Source organism: Hippopotamus amphibius, chromosome 7 (assembly GCF_030028045.1).
Source record: "Hippopotamus amphibius kiboko isolate mHipAmp2 chromosome 7, mHipAmp2.hap2, whole genome shotgun sequence".
Lineage (NCBI taxonomy): Eukaryota > Metazoa > Chordata > Mammalia > Artiodactyla > Hippopotamidae > Hippopotamus > Hippopotamus amphibius.
Window position 1 is genome coordinate 5,913,999 of NC_080192.1, and position 17,850 is coordinate 5,931,848.

Consider the following 17,850-nt stretch of genomic DNA (forward strand, 5'->3'; position numbering starts at 1 on the left):
ACTACTGAGCCCCCACGCTATAGCTGCTGAAGCCCATGTGCCTAGAGCCCATGCTCCACAGCAAGAAAAGCCACCGCAATGAGAAGCCCTTGCACCGCAACGAACAATAGCCCCCAGTCGTCGCAGCTAGAGAAATTACATGCATAGCAATGAAGACCCAACACAGCTAAAAATAAATAAATAAATAAGTTTATTTTTGAAAAAAAAGAAAGAAAGAGAAAGCCTCGGGACCCAGGGGCACCCCACAGCCAGAGGCCAGGGTGCTAGTGCAGTGGGTGACCTGGGTAGGTCTTTCTCCGTTCTGGGCCTCAGATTTCCTTTAATGCAACGGGCAAGAGGCCCCTGGCTGGCCGCCAGGGGTGGTTATCAGCTTAAATACTGGGAATAAAATCCTGACTCCCCATCACAATACATGGGGCCTGTGTGCACAATCCCAGCTGTGTGCTGGTCAGCCTTGAGCAGCGGGTCTTATAGGGGAAAGCCCCGACCTGTAGCCTTGGCCGATTTCCATGGTATAAATGCTCCCACAGTGGTCCGTCTCAAGCTACCGACCTACACACACAGATGGGAACAGCTGAGTGCAGGCAGAGGGCCCTCGGGAGCGGATGAGAGCCATCACGACACCACAGCCTCCCTTTCTTCTCCGTCCCCAACCCCTCTCCTGCTGCACCAGCCATGTTTCTCATCTCCACGCACACCAGGCGTGTTCCTGCCCCAGGGCCTTTGCACTTGTTGTTGGGTCCTCTGCCTGGGACGCTCTTCCACCAGTTGTGGCGTGGCTGGCCATGCCTTGCTTTCCAAGTCTCAGCTCAAATGTCACCTCCTCCAAGTAGCCTGGGCGCTATCGCTCTCTCCATCCAACCCGCACACCCATGCCTCTCTACGGTGGTTTCCTGCTGTTTTATTTCCCTCATGGCACTTGACTCTCTTTGAAAGCGCGACGCACGTTTTTCCGTTACGTGCATTTACCTGTCTGTTGTCTGTCTCACGTTGCTATCAGAGCCAGGCCGCCTCTGCTGGGTCACCGCTGTGTCCCTGGTGTTTAGCACACAGTAAGTGCTCAGACAATATAACATGAGTGAATGAGTGCATGGTGAATGAATGAATGTCGGAACCTACGTGGGCTCCGTCTGGCCCACTGCGCCCTCCCCCCGCCGCCCCCAAGCAGCAGCTCTAATTGCTGGAGGCCCCTTGACGGCACCCCACTGTGGAACCTGTAATTGCCGGCTCTGGCCTCTCCCCCCAGCCCGAATCTCCCTCTTGAGCAGAAAGACAGACCCCGGCCCTATTGTGCGGCTCCTGTTGACACACGGATGACCTCACCGGGGGCCTCCTAAGATGGGGCCCAGGGAGGGAGGAGTGGGAGGGATGAGCGGGCCCAGGTTGGGAAAGCCTGGAGGCTGTGGCCTTGGACAAAGGGCCAGAGGGGAGAGAAGCCCTTCCTGAGAGAGAGAGTTTCCAGGGGAAAGACAAGGGCGCTTTTCATTAGGGGAAATAATTGGGGGGTGGGGTGTTCATTCATAAGAAAGGACCCCGAGGGAAGAGTGGGCTAAGAGGCCGTGAGCCTGAGGGGGGCTTTGGAGACACAGAGAGACAGGCAGACGGACCTGGGCCTGAAACCTGCGCGTTGTGTGGCCTTGGACCAGGGATGTCCTCACCCTGGGCCTGCATCTCCACCTATAGAGTGGACAGATGGTACTGGTGCCTCCTGCATGGGGTTGTCACAGGCCTGTATTGGATACCAGCTATCAGGTGGCAGGCGCACAGTAAGTGCTCAGTAAACAGCCATTTCCCCCACAACCCTCTTTCCTAGACTCTCCTCATTCCTCATCCTCCCATCTCCCAGACCCAGCTGACCGCCCCCCAAGATGCTCACCTAGAAGCCCAGAACTCGGCAGGGCCCCCTCCCCCAGGGCCTCCGGGCTGGACCGGGTCCCCAGCACAGCTCCTGCTCTGGGCTCCTGAGCTCAGGACTAGGCAGACGCAAGAGGTCCTTCATTCTCACGGGCGAGCCCAGGCAGGAGGCCCGCCTGGTCTCCGCACCTGAACTTCTGCCTTGGGCCCGTGTCATCACCCCAGCCCTGAGCACAGTGCGTCATCGCCCCACCTGAGCATCCCTGACAAAGGAGTACCTGCCCCATGGGGCCTGAAGAGCCCTGGTTGTGTGCTTCCCGTCCCTGGGAAAGGGGACGGTGCTCGGTTGGAACTTCTGTGAGATGCAGGGAAGAGTTTGTGCAGCTCTGGGGCAACAGCACAGCGCTTGCTGGGGGGAGAGTGCCATGCCTGGTCCTGCCTTCTGACCCCTTGTTATGAAAAACAAACATTTTCATCAAATCCTGTCAGCACTGTGTCATTTGCAAGAGCAAGATTTTCCTGATGGAAGCTGCTTATGTTAATTTAGTTTCTTGGCCAGTCTTCCATCAAGTGAGGTTAACCTGTTTCTAGTTTATTGTTTCCATTTTCATTTTACTGAACTCATTTTCACTGGGATCAATATTTTCTCATATGACATTTGCACTGACAATTTCATCTTCCCAACAGTTTTTCACCCATGTCACATTTTGCCCACGGTAGCTTCTGCCACTGTGGGTTTCCTTTGGTGGCTATTTTTTTTCCCACCAAGTTCAATGTGTCAAAGACCCACCTTGCAAGTTCTAAATTTGGTTGAAAAGGTTTGGTTCTCCCGTTGCATTAAAGGAAATCTGAGGCCCAGAACGGAGAAAGACCTACCCAGGTCACCCGCTGCACTAGCACCCTGGCCTCTGGCTGTGGGGTGCCCCTGTTCCTGTGTGGGGCTTTCATTTGGGGTTGGATATTCTCCCAGTGAGATTCCCCCTGCATGGTAGGGTTGAAACACCCTGGGGAGCAAAGTGCTTCTGTGCCTGTAGGTGGGCCGGGTCCTTCACAGCAGAACCAGGATGGAGGAGACATCCACGGGAAACGACAGCCTGATCCAGACCCTTTAGAAATGAAGGTCCGGCTCACTCCACCAGGCAGGGCACCACGACCAGCTGCAGTGCTGGTCCTCTCCGCCTGAGGCCCCGGATTGTTGCTACGAAGGCCCCCATGAGCCCCCTGAGTGCGGGTGGGGCCTGGGACTTGAGTCTAACCCATGGATTACGGCAGAGATATGGATCTCACTTCCGTGATGAGGTCACACTGGTTTATGGCTCCTGTCTTGCCAGCACACCCCCACCCCTGCTGGTTTTGACGATGTTGCTGCCGTGTCGTGGGCCGCTATCTTGGAGAAGCCCCCATGGCAAGGAGCCAAGGGCGGCCTCCAGCAAGGAACAGAGTCCCACCAACAAGCACGTGTGCTTGGGAGTAAATCCTTCCCCAGCTGAACCTTCAGGTGAGACTGAAGGCGCTGGACCAACACCTTGATGGTAGCCTTGTAAGGGCCTCTGAAGCTGGAAGGACCCAACTAAGCTCCACCCAGACCCCTGAGCCACAGAAACCATGAAATAATAAATGTGTGGCTTTAAGCCACTAAGTATTGTGGAGGTTTATTACAATGAACACACCAGGCAAACATCATACTGATAAGAAACAGCAATAGTAATAAGACATTCATTTTATCGAGCATCTACTATGTGCCAGGCACCATTTTAAGTGCTTCCCATACATCATCACACTCACCATAACCATCTTATGGTTACCATTCACAGACAAAAAAACAGAGAGGTTAACATGACAGAGCAAGCCCAAATCCCAGAGCCTGGCTGTGTGCTAAGGTGAGTAGCCTGGGGGCAACCAACCGGTTCCCTGTTTCCTCCCAGGTCCATCCCTCATCCACACCCTTTCCTCCTTGGATACAGACACCCTTTATCTTGTCACACAAGTGATCATGCAATGGACACAGATGCACCTACGATATCATTTTGCAGACATATCTCCCAGAAACATGATATCAATTTTACCTGCACTTTTAATAAGCATTTAATTCCTTCAATTGTCTGGTGGTCCATTTGCAGGGGAAACTGAGCTACCTGATCATTTCTCACTTCACCTGCCGTGCGGGAAATAGATTCAATTAGAAAAATCTATTGCTAATTTGAAAGCTCTGATTCTATAATTTCCTACAGGGAAGACATGTAAATTGCGTGTTATTTAACACCCTTTCTTGGCAGGTGAGTTCCGCGGAGGGCAATTATAATCCGCTCTCCACTCTTCTTACAGATTCCTGACAAGGGCGGGGAGGCGTAGTGGGGGACAGAGGAGGAGGGAGAACAGAAAATATTTTGAAGGCTGGTCTCTAACTGGCTTTCGGAAACGCTAAGCTGGAAGGGCCTGGGTGAGGTCAGCCATTTCGGTGCCCACCTGACCGCCCGTCACTGGGTCAGAGTCCCCAAGTCCTCTGGCCTTTCCCTAAGTATCTGGACCTGGAAAATCGCTGGGGTGGGGCGGGGAGGGGAGGCAGCCAGGATACCCAGCTCTGCACTCCAGTTTCTGTCACCAGCTGTGTGGCATGGAACTGTCCCTTTACCCCCCGGCCCTGGTCTCCACCTGTGCATTGGGGAAACTTAATTCTTTCCAACCTGAGCTGTCCGGAGCCCCAAACCCAACAAGTGTGAAATCAAGAAGGGGGCTTTGCAAACCACAAAGCACTGTCCTCCGTGCAGGGTGCTGTTACTGGGAGTTGATTTCCACCCTCTCTCCCATCCCCACAAACTGCCAAGAAGGTCTTTCTCTAGTTGGACCCAAATCTTTCTTTCCATGCAGTGTGGCTCTGGCAACCCCCCTACACACACACACACACACACACACACACACACACACACACACACACACACGTCTGGGGTAGAGGTCTCTGGAAGAATGTTCAGGGAGCCAAGACCACAGAGGGCCCCTAGAGTGGGGAGCTGGGGATGGAGGTTGGGGACAGAAAGACCTAATTTTTCCATGATGCCCTTTTGTTCTACTTGGATTCCTTCCCTCCTTTCTTTTTCCTCCGTCCCTCCGTCCCCTCCCCCTCCCCGCCCTCCCTTCCCCCCTCCTTCCTTCCTTCCTTCAGTTCTTTTTATATTCACCCATTACCTACTCAAAACACATGATTTTATACATTTAAACGTCAGTTCATTTTAAACAAATGAGACATGGGACCCAGGGCTCCTCCTTTCTTTCCCCCCACCCCGGCCCCGCTGACCCAGCCGGGAGACTTGCTCTCTGACCCGCCTCAATCCATCCTTCAGGTCACAACATTTGAGCACCCTCCCCAAACAGACCCCAGGCTGGGCACCGAGGAAGGGTCGCCTCTACCTGGAGCTGCCCCGAGCTAGGCCTTGAAAAATGCACAGAAGCCCTCAGCTCCCCGCAAGGAGCTGCGCGCAGACCCATCCCCGAAATGAATACACTGCCGAGGGGCGCCCCAACGACCCGCCGCAGCAGCCGGACTTCCACGGGCCTGCGGGTGGGGGCGGGCGCCACCTGCTGGGCACGGAGGGAAGTGCGTCTGGTGCCCGCTTTTCGCCGTGGTCCTTCAGGATGAGGCTGTGCTCAGTTGCGGGCAGATGTGTCCTGGACTCCCGTGGGGGCGCGGGCGGGGACGGGGCGCAGCGTCCTCCCTACAAGTTTCTCGAAACAGCTACTCAGCGTGGTTTTCATAGACGTGACTTTTTACCCGTCAGAGGTGTGTCAGATACTAAATCATTAACTCCCCAAACGTGTACCAAGGGCCAGGCCCTGTGCCCAGCACTGGTGACATGGTGCCCAACAAGGTAGCCACGGCCTCTGTGGGCTCTGAGGGCAGGAGGCTGGGATTAAACAACTCATTACTCAGGAACCATTTAATTATAAGCATAATCATGTTTAATGGGGAAGGAGAGAATGCAAGGTAGGAAAGACGTGACTGATGGTTTGCAAATGAGGCTCAGAGGGGTGGAGGGGCTCCCCCAATGTCACACAGCAGGAGGAGATGGAGCTCAGACAGGAGCCAGGTCCTCTAGGCCCCAGGAGGCGGGAGGGTGCAGGGTCCTCAGCACACCCGCTGCCAGGCTGCAGAAACAGCCCGGACTCTTTCACTTACACGGCCCCAGAGAGGAGCTGTTTCTCCAAAGGCTGGTTTCTGTGGGCTTCCACCATTGCTAGGAGTTAGACCAGACCCCCTGCAAGAGATGTTCTTCTCCCATCTAAAGGGATGAGCAGACAGAACACCAAGTCATCGAATGCCATCTGGCAGAGAGCATCCTCCCCACCTGTACCCACCCCAGCCTTCCGGAGAGAAGAGGGCCCTGCATTGAGATGTGCTGGTCCCTGGGTCACCTGGGATTTACTGTCTCCTCCCCGGCCTCAGTTTCCCTCCCATCTAGGTTGATCTGAAGTATTAGAATCCTCTTCACCCACCTCCCCTCGTCAGCGAGTGCAGAAATGCACAGACCCCTCAGAGGTGTTGGGCGTCCTCAGTTTCCCCAAGGTTACCTGTCTTTGGCAGACCAAAGCCAGGATGGTTTGGAGAATGTGAAGACAAGCAGGCCCCCCTGGCCACATGGCGGCTCAGGGGTGCTGCAGCCACGACAGGCCCACCTCCCTTTGGGACGGTGATGCAACCCACTGGCGGCTGGGAGGGCTCTGTGGACCAGACCCCAGGGCGGGGGGGGGGGGTCCCCTCCATCTCCAAGTTTTGGCCCCTCTCTGTATCTGCAGCTGCTCCTGGGGCCAGTATCCTAAGACTCCTTGTGGGTAAATCACACACTTCTCTATAACTGTGGTGGAGGAGAGGCTGGAACTCAGCTCCTGCTCTGGCACTGCTGTTTTAGGAGCCCTTGGGGTGGTTACCTACCCAATCCGTGGTGTCCCATCTCATCATCGGTCAGCAAGGATGCTGGCGGCGCCTGCCCCCTGGGTAGTGGAAGGACCCGTGAAGATGACCTTCTGCATAGAGGGCACAGGGGCATTGCTGGTGCTCACGAAGAGTTAACCTGATGATGGGTGTTGCCCAGGCAGCTGGTGCCAGCGTCCCCGAATGTGGAGTGAAGAAACTGGCTGTGCACACACTAATCGCCTCGCCAATACTTGGCCCTTTTACACCCGTTATCTCACTTAACTCTCACAAAACACCTGCCATTTTTCAATTGAGGAAACGGAGGCCCAAAGAGGGATAGTCCCAGCGTCACATTGTGCTGGGGCCACACTGCATGCAGACCAGGCAGCTCTGGAACCAAACCCTGGTCTCTGGGGAATGTCAGCCTTAACTCCTCAGGGGAGCAGCCTGGACCCTGGACCCTGGACCCTGGTCCTTGTGGAAAATCACAGACTGCTTATCCACATCACGGCCGGCACCTCCCCACTGCAGCCACAGGGGGGTAGCAGCGTCCCAGCCATCGAGCGATGCACTGAAGGGCTGCTCTCCCATCCTTGCTGGCCCAGGACCCATGGCCAGTGGGAAGGGGCTCCCAGGAATTGTGGCAGGACAGAGGAAGAATACTGTTCTGTTCACTCTACAGAGGTTTTCAAAAAATTATAATTAGTTCTCAGCATTTAAAAATCAGATTTCATACCCAAACCCAGAGTTTTAGGCTTTCATTTTTTCTTTTTCTTTTTTTTTAAATAAATTTATTTATTTATTTATTAACTATGTTGAGTCTTCATTGCTTCACACGGGCTTTCTCTAGTTGCGGTGAGTGGGGGGTTATGCGGGCATGGGCAAACGGGGACTACTCTTCATTGTGGTGCACGGGCTCCTCAGTGCAGTGGCTTCTCTTGTTGCAGAGCACAGGCTCTAGGCACATGGGCTTCAGTAGTTGCAACACATGGGCTCAATAGTTGTGGCGCATGGGCTTAGTTGCTCTGCGGCATGTGGGGATCTTCCCAGACCAGGGATCAAACCCGTGTCCCCTGCATTGGAAGGAGGATTTTTAACCACTGTGCCACCAGGGAAGTCCTAGACTTTCTTAAAAACCGGAGAATCTGGCAGCCCTGGGTGCCCACCAGTTCCTGCTGGGCTGGATGGCTTCATCCCCTTCAACACCACTGTCCCTTCCCGCAACACATTTTTGCAGCCCTTGGGCTTCAGAAGGCATCTGTATTTGAGACCGAGGGGGCTCCCCGGCAGCTGTGCCCTGTAAAGCGGAGTTTCTCAAATCTCAGTACCATTGACATTTTGCATCATATAATTCTTCCTTGTCTGGGGTTTGCCCTGCACCCCCAGGTAATGACAACCAAAAACATCTCCGGACATTGCCAAACATCCCCTAGGCTACTGCTGTGAGATTTTATGAGCTGCCTACACACACACAATCAATGAACACTCCCAGCCCAGCTCTGGGCAGGTCCCTCAGCTGCAGGGCCATCCTTAGCTGGACCAGCATCTTTCCATCCTCCTAAAGCTGGGGACTTGGGGGGGAGGGGAGAGACGTACATACAGAGATTGCAGCAGAGTGTGGCTAATAGTGGCATGAAGGGGCACTTGGTATGCAGTGGGGGCACTGTGCAGACCCCCAACCTGAGCAGGGGGCTGGGGCACCGTTGTTCCATGATCCAGGCAGAGGGACCAGCTTAGAGCGCAGGAGAGCAGCAGCCGGGGATGTGCCCATAGTGCTCAGCGTAGCTAGGGATGCTCATGGGTTAGAGTCATCCTGTTAGTTCTGAGGAGCAGCTTCCCTGACCCAGAACATTCTACACACACACACACACACACACCATCATCACTGCAGGGGCTTCCCTCAGCTCTAGCTCACGGCCAGCCTGACACCCTGCCCCAAACCACCCCTCATATGCCCTGAGCTCCAGGCTAGTCTGGGTCCTGTCCCCCCCATAAGGGGACACTGTAAGTCTGATGGAGGAGTTGGCATCCTGTGGTTCCAGCCCTTCCCTTGGGTCCTAGCCCCCAGGAGAACATTGCAGAGGTGCAGGCCTGGATCCTATAGCAACTGCCACCAACAAGCTCCCAAATCCCACCCCCTGGGGCCTAAGACTGGCCTTTGGGAGCCCAGACAGGGTCTTCCAGGCCACAGACTCCACACTCCATAGTGAAAGAGGGGGAAAGGAGGAGGAGTTCTGGAAGGTCCCTTCGCTGGGACTAGATTGGGGAAACTCAGTGGTTTCGACACATGCAAGGCCCAACCAGGAGTTCAAGACCTGGACCCAATCAAGGCTCAGGTGTCAAGTAAGGGGACGGATGGATGGTGGGACCACATGCTCCCCAACAGCCCAGGGCTAGAAAGGGCAGTCCACTCAGCCCCAAAGCAGTGAGATACAGGCTGTGGATGAGAATACAGAAGCTCAGAGAAGGCAAGCAATGCAGCCAAGGGCGCATAGCAAAGAAAACGTTGGTGCCCAAGCTGGAATTCAGCTGGGCCTTGTGCCTAGTCTAGCGATGCTAGCTCTACCCTTCACCATGAGCCCATTTTTTATTGGGTCATTCTTATTGGTTCTCAGGAATTCTGGATGTATTCTGCATAATAACCCTTTGTTATATATTTTGAAAGCAGCTTCTACTACATATCTTGTCTTTTCAATCTATTTATGGTCCCTTGATTTTAAAAATTTTAGTGTAGTCAACCTTTACTTTTCTACTCAAAGTCATAAAAATATTCTCCCTTATTTGTCTTCTTATATATTGGGTTGGCCAAAATGTTCGTTCGGGTTTCCTGTTATGTTTTAGTGTAACACATTGGACCGGATATGGTGTGAGGTAGGGATCCAATTTCATTTTGTTTCCATGGATACCCAATTGTCCCAGTGCCATTTCTCAATGATCTGAAATAAATCAAGTTTCCACATATGCATGGCTTTGTTTCTGGGCTCACTATCTAGTTAGGTTGGTCTGTTTGTCTATGTAACTACACCTTACCTCTCTTAACTTCTGAAACGTTATATTATGATATGTGATGGAGCCATTCTTTCCAATTCTCTTCATCTTCAAGAAACTCTTGGCTTCCCATAGACATTTTCACCTCCACATACATTTTTGAATCAGTTTTTCAATACTATGAAAATTTTTCTTAGGATTTTGCTCGAAATTGCATTGAGTCTGCATACACTACTTTGGGGAGAATTGAGTCTTTAAAATACTGAGTTTTCTTACCCATGAACATGATATATCTCTGCATTTATTTAGCTTTTCTTTAAAATCTTATCATATAGTTTGTAATTTTCTCTGTAAGGGGTTATCACATCCTTTGCTAGATTAATTCCTAGGTAGTATATATATATATATATATATATATATATATTTTTTTTTTTTTTTACTATTGCTAAATGGCATCCTTTTTTCAATTTTTAAATTTTTTACAAAATTTTTAAAGTTTACACTCCATTGACAGTTATTACAAAATATTGGCTATATTCCTCATGTTGTACAATACATCCTTGAACCTATTCTTACACTCAATAGTTTATACCTCCCACTCTCACACCCCTAAATCCCCCCCCCGACACACACACACACACACACACACACACACACACACTGGTAACCACTAGTTTGTTCTCTGTATCTGCGAGTCTGATTCTTTTTTGTTATGTTTACTGGTTTGTTGTATTTTTTAGATTCCACATGTAAATGATATACAGTATTTGTCTTTCTCTGTCCAACTTATTTCACTTAACATCACACCTCCAAGTCCATCCATGTTGCTGCAGATGGCAAAATTTTGTTTTTTTTTTTTATGGCTGAGTAGTATTCCATTTTATATACACACCACATCTTCTTTATCCATTCACTTGTTGATGGACACTTAAGTTGCTTCCATATCTTGGCCATTGTAAATAGTGCTGCTATGAATACTGGAGTGAATGAATGAATGTATCTTTTCAAGTTAGTAGGGTTTTTTGTTTTGTTTTGTTTTGTTTTGTTTTCAGATATATACCCAAGGAGTGGAATTGCTGGGCCATATGGTAGTTCTATTTTTATTTGGCAGTGGGGTGGAACTTCCACAGTATTTTCCTCAGTGGCTCACGAATTTACATTCCCTCTAACAGAGCATTAGGGTTCCCTTTTCTCCACGTCCTCCAATGGCATCTTTTTTACATTGTTTTTTCTAACTGATGGTTGATGGTGTATAAAAACAAACTTAGCTTTTTTTGGTGTTTTTATATATTGAACAAAATTGCTAGACACTTAATTCTAATAATTTATTGGGGACTCACCTGGTGGTGCAGTGGTTAAGAATCTGCCTGCCAATGCAGGGGACATGGGTTCAATCCCTGGGCTGGGAAGATCCCACATGCCTTGTAGCAACTAAGCCAGTGTGCCACAACTACTGAGCCTCTGCTCTAGAGCCCATGAGCCACAACTACTGAGCCCACATGCTGCAACTACTGAAGCCCCTGCACGTAGAGCCCCTCCTCCTCAACAAGACAAGCCACCAAAATGAGAAGCCCATGCACTGCAATGAAGATTAGCCCCTACTCACCACAACTAGAGAATTCCCATGCACAGAAACAAAGACCCAATGCAGCCAATAAATAAATAAATAAAATTTTAAAAATATATAAAAAATAATTCATTGGTAGATTCTTTTGAATTTTCTGAGTAGATGATCATATTATCTGTTTCTAGCATTAGTTTCATTTCTTCCTTTCAGTCTTTATGCCTTTTATTTATTTTCCTTATATTACAATCCTGGCTAGACCCTAATCTTCATGTTGAAAAGAATGGGAATCACTGGTTTATTTCTGATCTTAAAGGTAATACTTTCATTATTTCATTATTATGTGTCTTGTCACTTATATCTATTTCCCTTTATCAAGTTAAGGACATTCCTTTCAACCCCTGGTTTGGAGAGAATCTTTGTAATGAATGAATGTTAAGTTTTATTGAACCATTTTTTCACCTAATGAAATCATCCCATATTTTTTCTTTCAAGTTTTAATATGATGAATTACATTCATTACTTTCCTGATATAAGCCAGCCATACCTTCACAAGATAAACACAGCTTTATGCACTGTATTTTTCAATTATCATTTCTGAATTGACTACGCTAACATTTTAAAAGAATTTTTGTATCTATATTTGTGAGTGAAACATGAGTGAAATTAACCTGAAAAATTTTTTAGGGTACTGCCTTTATCTGATTATCAAGCTTATGCTAATCCAATAAAATAAGTCAATGAGTGTTGACTATGTTTCTCCACTCTGGAGTAGAAATTTGGGTAAGCTTGAAGTGGTCTGTTCTTTGAATGTTTAGCAACATTTACCTATAAAGCCATCAGGAACTGGTGTTTTCTGTATAGGAAGGTTTTTAACTATTATTTTAATTTATTTAATAATTATGGAACCAAAGATGTGGTACATATATACAATGGAATAATACTCAGCCATAAAAAGGAACAAAACTGGGACATTTGTAGAGACACGGATGTACATAGAGACTGTCATACAGAGTGAAGTAAATCAGAAAGAGAAAATCAAATATTGTTTATCAGTGCATAAATGTGGAATCTAGAAAAATGGTACAGATCAATCGGTTTGGAAGGCAGAAATAGAGACACAGATGTAGAGAACAAACATATGGACACCAAGGGGGGAAAACGTGGTAGGGGGAAGGATTGGGGTGGGATGAATTGGGAGATTGGGATTGCCATATATACATTACTACTATGAAAAAAATATCAAATTGTACACTTTAAGTATATGCAGTTTATTGTATGTCAATTATATCTCAATAAAAGTACTTAAAAATGATAATAGTTATGGAAACATTCAGGTTTTCTATTACTTCTTTTTTTCCCCCAATTTTATTTATTTTTCTATTTTTTATTTTTTTAATTTTATTGGCTCTGTGGGTCTTCGTTGCTGCACACAGGCTTTCTCTAGTTGTGGCGAGCGGGGGCTACTCTTCATTGTGGTGCGTGGGCTTCTCATTGAGGTGGCCTCTTGTTGCAGAGCATGGGCTCTAGGCGCATGGGCTTCAGTAGTTGCGCCACATGGGCTCAAGAGTTGTGGCTCACAGGCTCTAGAGCGCAGGCTCAATAGTTGTGGCATATGGGCTTAGTTGCTCCACGGCATGTGGTATCTTCCTCGGGCAGGGCTTGAACCTGTGTCTTCTGCATTGGCAGGCAGATTCTTACCCACCACGCCACCTAGGAAGTCCCTCTATTACTTCTTGAGTCAATTTTGATAAGTTGTATTTTTCTAGGAATTTGTCAATATCATTCAAGACTTCAAATAAATAAGGTCATTTATAATATTTTTATATTATCCATTTAGTCTGTGCTTCATTTATAATCACGTCCTTTCTTTCATTCTTAACACTGATTATTTGTGCTTTGTCTTTTAATTAATCGTGTAAGAGATTTGTCTAACATTTTTATTCTTTTCAAAGAATCATCTTTTGTCCTCCGTCATCCTCCTCTGCTTGTTTTCTATTTCATTAATCTCTGTGCTCCTAATCATTTGATTTCTTCTACTGCCTTTGGGTTTATTCTACTGTTTTTATCCTAACTCTCTGAGTTAGATACTTAGCTTAGTAGTTTTGATCATTTCTTATTTGACATTTAAGGTTATAAACTCTTCTGCAAACACTGCTTTGGTGGTATTTGCAAGTCTTGATGTAAATATTTTTGTTATTGGTCAGTAGTAAGTATTTTCTAATTTTGGTTATGATTTCTTTCTTGGCCTGTGAGTCATTTAGATGTCTGTTTTCAAGTTTCCAAAACTATGAGCCTTTTTTAGTTACCTTTTTGGTTATCAAAGTCTCACTTATTTGGATTGCGACCAGGGAATGGATCTGCGTACACAGTGTGCCAGATGCTGTGATTACCACTCAGGACCCCTGCTGCAATGAAGAACTCACTCCCCAGATGCTGGGAGAGCTGCCCAGAAAGTGGCCCTGAGCTGTCAGCGTTTTGCGGGGGTTGCATGGACTAAAGAAATTGCCTTGCCCAACCAAGGTCATGCCTCCTTCAGGAGGCAGCCTGCATCCAATCAATGTGGGCTTATGAAGGCCTGGACCCTTCCCCCAATCCAAGAACTCAGAAGGATCATCCCAGCTCCTGAGCTCTCCGTGGAGTTGGCTAAGGCTTCTGCTGATAACTATACTGCAGCTCCACGCCTCCTGATGTACAAGCCTGCTTCTTCCCCTCCTTCCCACAGGTGCCAATCCCAAGAGTGTACCCTAGTAAACTTCCTGCACCCTAATCTCCATCTCAGAGTTGAGTTCTAGGACATCCAAACTGAAGTCTTCATCTTTGAAGTTTCTTGAGGTTAGCTTTGTAGACTAGCATCTTCTCTAAATGTTCTATGCATGCATGAAAAGAATGTGATTGGGATACCATAGTCTACCTATGTCATTCATATTAAACTTGTAATTGTGCTCCTCAAATGTCCTGTATCTTCACTGAGATGGCCTGAAAAATATCCCATCATGAGCTGGATATGTCTGTCCTCCTGTCTTCCCATGTTTGTTTATATTTTTGCAGCTATGATATTAGTTATACATAACTGAGAACTGTTGAACTTCCTGGAAAACTGAACTTTCCATCATTATTTACTTACCATCTTACTCTAAAAATGCTTTTCTCCCCAAAACTCTATTTTTATCTTACGAATATAGCCATAGCAGCTTTCTTTGAGTTAGTATCTGCCTAGTATATTTTTGCTACACTTGGACTTTCAACAGTTCTGGATCCTTATATTTGAGGTATATCTCCTGTAACAGAACATAATCTAGATATTTTTAAAATCCAGTCTGAGAATCTTCTTTTAACTGAACAGTTTGGTCCTTTTACATGTATTACTGATAGCTTACTTTCTGGATGAATTTCTATAGTCTTACAATGTATTTCCTATTCATTCTAACTTTTCCTGCCCCCAGCGTCTTCTTTACCTTCCTTTAAATCATTTGAGGCTTTTATCATCTTTTTCTTATCCTAATTTTTCTAGTTGTTTGGAAATTGTACATCTTATGACTATTTTTTCATGCTCTCCCTAGCTATTTTAACACTGAGCACTTACCTAACAACATCTAAACTTAATCAATATATTTGCCCTCTTCTCAAGTACTTGAAGGAACTTGAAAACTTTAATTTTGACCATCCCCTGCAAAATTATACAGTGTTCAGTATTTAGCAGCAGGCTGTTTTTTCTCTACCATAAAAATGACATTATTCTTGTGGAGTCATACAGTTCATTTTTCTTTAGTTTCTTTTTTTTTAAATATTAATTTATTTACTTTATTTATTTAGTTGTGCTGGGTCTTAGTTGTGGCCAGTGGGCTCCTTAGTTGCAGCTCATGGGCTCCTTAGTTGTGGCATGCGAATGCTTAGTTGTGGCATGCATGTGGGATCTGGTTCCCTGACCAGGGATTGAACCAGGGCCCCCTGCACTGGGACCACAGAGTCTTATCCACTGTGCCACCAGGGAAGTTCCTTTTCGAAGTTTCATTCCAAACAGTTGCCAACATCTTTGCCCATTTTTCCTTCTTATGTACCTGACCTTTTCTCTGGAATAATTTTTATTCTGCCTGAAATACATTACATTTAGAATTTTCTTTAGTGAAGTCTTTTGGTGGTAGGACCTCACAGGTTTTATTTGTCTTCATATGTCTTAATTTCTCCCTTACTCTTGAAGGATAGTATAGAGCTCTAAGCTGACAGTTATTTTTCTCAGCACATTGAAGATATAATGCCACTGTCTCCTGGCTTCCATTGATGATAGTGAGAAGTCAGCTGTAAGTCCAACAGAGACTCCTTTGGAGAGCATCCTTTTTCTCTGATGCTCTTAACTTCTTTTCTTTTTCTTTGATGTTCCACAATTTTACTATCATGTGTTGAGATGTGAATTTCTTTTAATTTACCTTACTTGGTATTCACCGGGCTTTCTGGATCTGAGGTTCTGTATCTACAACAATTTTACAAAATTTCCAGCCATTATGTCCTCATATATTGCCTGTCCCTCCATCCTATCCTCTCCTTCTGGAATTCTGAATAGCTGTACCCTAGGCCCTCTCACTCTGTTCTTCTGGATAATTCCTGTGGCTCGATTGGTTTACTAATCCTGTCTTTGGCAGCATCTAATCTACTGTTCAATCTGTCCATTGAGTTTCAAATTACAAGTCGTAAATTTCTCATTTCTGTCAGTTTCCTTGGGTTCATTTACCCCTCTGGCTGTTCATGACAGTCTCTTATTCTCTGCTCATGCTTTCCAATTTCTCTTTTATTCCTTTAGAAACACAAAAATAGTTTTTTAAATTTGTTTTAGTCTTCATAATATAATTTCAAATCTCAAGTCTTATAGGATCTGTTTCTACTATCTCTCATTCCTGATGGTTGTCTTTCTCTCCTTGTGGAGTTTATTATTTTTCACTGCGAGCTGCTCCCTTTCTTTGGAACTGCATTTGTGGACACACACATACACACACATACATAAGGCCGACATACAGTTGAATTCTTCAAAGGAGGCATAGGGTTTGCTTCTGCCAGTCGAACTAGGGGTACAACCAAGCCAGGGCCACTTTAAATTCTCCAGTTGAGTCTGTTTGAACCACACAAGTAGCGTGAATTCAAACGGAAAAGCATGTGAGGACCAGCTGGTGATTATAAATTCTCAAGGGAGGTTTTTTATTTGCTCTCAACCCAATGTCAAGGTCAGAACAGGCCGGTTTCCCTTCCGTTCTTTCGCTTCTGCAGGGTGAGATTTACTTCTCATTCTTTCCTCACCCTCTGGTCACAGCCCTTTGGACTCTGACTTTGAAGGGGGTCTCCCACGAAACCCTCCCCTTGAGCGCTCCTCCGTGTTTATCTCCTGCTCCTTGCGTCTCATGCAGCTACAGAAACAGAGGGTCAAAGGCTCCCACCTCCACTTCGTTTCAGAGATCTATCATTTCCCTACTTTCACGCCAACTCAGCAATGTGTCAAGAAATAAGTTAAAAAAATATTTTATCCAGCATGTTAATTATAGCCAGGGGAGATGTTAAAGCGATTGAATCTGGCAGAGTGCCAGGAACAGAAGTTCTCTCCGAGAACTTTCCAGAACTTACTTTGGCCTTTAGCCTGTTTGCCACTATTAACACACACTACCACATCCTTTAATTACTTGTGAGCTTGTTGTCATGGTTGTGGTGGTGGTGGTTGTGTTGTTTTCCCTTCAAGACCTCCTCCAGGGCCAGGAGGAAGGGAAATCCAGCGTTCTCACTCCTGCCATGGGCGTGAAATAATGAAGGCACCTGAGAAATGTGTGGAGAAAGTTGAATAAACGAATGAACAAACAATCCTCATCGCGACACCCGCCCTGCTTCATCTGCACAACCTGTGAATTTCAAGTCCAACCAGCACCCTGACTTACCGTCTCTCTTAGGTGTCGGGAGAAAGGATGACATTTGTGCAAGACATGTGCACGTCACTTGCTGTTAATCACAGTTGCACCTTGGTGATTAGAACCACGTTTCAACCAGAATATGGTCACAGAAAGCTTCAAAACCGACCAGTAAAAAAAAAAAAAAGGTTTCACGTGCCACACAATGAAAACCCTTCTTGCCAGCTGGAATCAAACCAACCAAACTTGGGGCCTGTGGGTTTCAGCAACACAAACCAGAGGGCCCCAACCCATGGGTGTCAGAGCCCGGCAGAGAATAAGCTGGCCTGTCTGACTGAGTGCGGGTGCCTCAGCCCTCGTCTTTCTTGAAATGGAACTAATCCTGGTACCTAAATATACACGGGTCTTTCAAAACCTTGCTCCTTCTTCTACCTACCTTCGCACTTCTGACTCAAGGGGGAAAAATAACCCACCAGCAATTCATCTTCTTCAAGGGCTACCGCCAAGCTTCTATATATATTTTCACAGCTGAGTTATTTCTGATCTGGGTCCTGGCAGGAAGCAATAGAGAGCGACCGTGGCTGGGAGACATCTGGAAGCTGGGCCAAGCCAAACAGTGTCTCAGAGTCTACATCGGATCTGCCAACCTCGCA